The sequence below is a fragment of the Etheostoma spectabile genome, chromosome 7, assembly GCF_008692095.1.
Source record: "Etheostoma spectabile isolate EspeVRDwgs_2016 chromosome 7, UIUC_Espe_1.0, whole genome shotgun sequence".
NCBI lineage: Eukaryota > Metazoa > Chordata > Actinopteri > Perciformes > Percidae > Etheostoma > Etheostoma spectabile.
Window position 1 is genome coordinate 6,547,371 of NC_045739.1, and position 3,470 is coordinate 6,550,840.

At 39.5% G+C, this 3,470-nt stretch overlaps 1 protein-coding gene across 1 annotated transcript in view; it reads left to right on the forward strand.

Annotated features, from left to right (window-relative positions):
* The window catches only part of amigo3 (adhesion molecule with Ig-like domain 3), a 7,061-nt gene extending 4,661 nt beyond the window's left edge, over positions 1 to 2,400 (forward strand). The window contains exon 2 of the mRNA XM_032520593.1: positions 1 to 2,400. This exon is cut by the window's left edge and continues 3,544 nt beyond it. The gene's annotated coding sequence lies outside the window, so the exon portion shown is untranslated.
* The last annotated feature ends 1,070 nt before the right edge of the window (positions 2,401 to 3,470 follow it).

Consider the following 3,470-nt stretch of genomic DNA (forward strand, 5'->3'; position numbering starts at 1 on the left):
AGAGCAGGATACCCAGGGCTCGGTTTATAGCTATCGCCATTTCTAGCCACTGGGGGACCGTAGGCAGGCTGGGGGAATTTATATTAATGTTTTAAAAAACTCATAAAGTGACATTTTCATGCCATGGGAACTTTAAGTTACTCTGTTGAAACCAATAGACGACTATAACCTAAATAATGTATAATGTAGACGTTGGTAAAATACATTACATGCATGCGTACATTTTCTATGTTTAGGAAAAGCATCTAACCATTTAACAAATTTGAACGATCGTCGGCCGTGTTTCTGTACGTCAGTTGTCAAAGACGCGTCACCAACTGGGAAGTTCAGTTTTCCACCTCTGATTCCCACATGAAGTGACGTGTGTGATGACGTCACTGGTGCACATGTTTTTTCCCATGCCCATGAATGCACAGAAATACTCCTCATGTTCAAGACTTGCGTCATGTCATGGTAATAATCGTGTTATGTCATTCCTATGCACACCCCTTCAAATAAAGTGTTAAGCAACATTCAAATTCCTGAACGCAGATTATGTAATGCTGTGTGTGTGATGAAACATCTTTTATTAGAGACATGAGCCGTTGTTTTTTAGAGGGAGTGTATTAGAGACATTACATGGTGTGATGACTTGGGGTTAGGTTTTAGGAGATTACCACAAGGATAAACTAGGTGCTTTGTCAATTTCAATGTTTCTTAAATCCCTCTAATCTGGTTCTGCTCTCTGACACAGCACAAACAGCTGGGTTGGGATTTGTTGTTTTTTGACATGATTAGCAGAAAGGTTTAAAACAGAGGACATGATGTGAGCATTTCTATTCAAGGGCTTTCTTTTTTACAGAGAGTCCACAGGTGACCCTGGTTGTGTAACCACACTTCTGATTTAGGGAATCAACCTCCGTGTAGGCAGCATGTCACCGTTAGAATGAGTAAAGTTAGTATCCTGAGACCATTTGGTATCCAGCATTTTATTTGAACCTTGTCACAGAGAGCACTTTACTGATAATGGGAGGCCTCAGCAGTGCATTTTGAAGAGAAAAAACAGGTATAAAAAGCACACCATAAATTATGATTTTGCTCTAGCAAATTGTTGAACCTATCCTTGCTCAATTGAAACATGGGGTGGTAAACAGAGACACATTTAGTTTGCTGAAATGTTTTGAAATCGTTCTACCATTTACACATTAGAAAGTCCTAAAAATTGCACCTAACTCTGTATCACTTAGTCTATCTGCAAATTACCCTGGACCTCTAATAAATTACCCAGGTGCAAAGGAAAGACCATATGATGCTTTAAAAGATGCCCATCTCCAAAGCAAAACACTCCATCAGACTGCAATTAAAGTATGCACTTCCCTTTCCAGATGGACTGTTTTCCCTAGTTCGGCTGGGCTCCAAGCGATTCAAAATCATCTTATTCAAGAATCTAATTACTGTGAAAGGGGGTGTTTTACTCTGAATAGCTTCCACTAGTGAAGGGCTGCCTTGACTGTCAACAGGGGCTATTACTGAACTGTCAAAACAGTCATCAGGCAGGAGTGGAGGCATTCAACTGTGGCAGATACGTATACATCTTTCAGATAATGTGACATCCACATACACAACCTCGGTAGAGGCCCAATGTCACCAAACCGACAGAAAAACCTTATTTCATTCTAATTGGATACTTTACTTGAAATATGTGCTCGAGAAACACACAACGAACTCATTTAAGAACAGTCCACCAACCAGCTATGCTATACTGTTCTTTTTTTTTAGGAGGTAATCAAGTTGCTTCCCAAAAAAGACTAAAATAAATGTGGACTGCTGCACAACAGACAATAGGCTGTTTATCTTACCTCTGCACTGAATACGAACGCAGGCCACTTTCTGTGTTCTCAAACCATGATGATGCAGCTGGATATCCGACGTGTCAAACAGAATTCTGGTCTCAGTCCCTGCCACTGTGGGGGCACATTGCAAACGAATGCCTCATTAATCAAATGTATATCTATCACATTTCAGTGCAAAAAAAATAGCATTTTGCGGCGATATACCTTTACCTGAGCCATTCAGCATGTTGGAAGCAGCGGTCTGGCCCACTGTCTCCCTGGGGCTGTTATGGGCTTCAGTGAGTAGAATTTAGCAGGATATTACACGATTTGACAAGCACAATGACTCAAAGTATTTTGAGGCTTATATTGTTGCTCATGGCCACTTTTCTATAACATCGTCTTTTTATTATTCTTCTGTGTTCAATTTGTCATTTCACTTTTATTGTATCATGTGGTAATGGTGCTCCCGTTGTTATTATTTGTCACACTTCTCCACTAAAAGACAACAATGAACTGATGAAATATGGCTTTATTATTGCCATTAAAAAAGACCTGTGCTGTCAGAGACAGTATAGGTAACTTGTCTACTCAATTATGTAATTTATGGTACAATGTTGTTGTTTTTTGCTATACTAGCAGCACGGCTCTAGGGAAGCAATATTGTTTGGTCCACCACATAGGCCCAGGTTGAAATATCAACTAGAGGATGGACTGCAATGGCATTTTGAACAGACATTCATGGTCCCCAAAGGATAAACCTAGCTGACTTCGGTAATCCTCTAGTGTAGCCAGCAGGTTGACATTTATGGCTTTCGGTGAAATATCTTGAGAACTTTTGGATTAATTGGGGCAAACTTTAGTAATGGCATTTATTAAACCCAGTGTGTATGGTATTGTTAATTAAGTGTTTCGTCACACCACTATGTCCAACACTGTTGTTCATGACCTGACCAAAAACCTGCTAAATTTGAATATACCATTCCATCAGACTCACTTGTACCTTGTGTTTAGTGTCAATCAGCAAATGTTACCATGCTAACTAAGATGTTAACATTACACCTGCTTAACATCAGCATGTTAGCATACAATTATCAGCATTTAGCTGAAATCAGTGTTGTGTCTAAATACAGCCTCACAGAGTCCCTCACTGTAAACTCTGGTTATAGTATCAATATGTTGCTCATATTTCTAATATAGATATACAGTTGATATAAAAAGTCTACACACCCCTGTTAAAACGGCAGGTTTTTGTGATGCAAAGAAATGAGACAAAAGATATATCATGTCAAAACTGTTTCCACCTTTAATGTGACCTATAACGTGAATAATTCAATTGAAAAACAAACTGAAATCTTTGAGGGGGGGAAAATAAAAACGTACAACCTGGTTGCACACCCTTAAACTAATACTTTGTTGAAGAACCTTTTGCTTTTATGACAGCACTCAGTCTTTTGGGGTAGGAGATATTAGCATGGCACATCTTGACGTGGCAATATTTGCCCACTCATCTTTGCAAAAGTGCTCCAAATCTGTCATATTGCGAGGACATCACCCCAAAGATGTTCAATTGGATTCAGGTCTGGGCTCTGGCTGGGCCATTCCAAAACGTTAATCTTCTTTTGGTAAAGCCATGCTTTTGTGGATTTGGATGTGTGC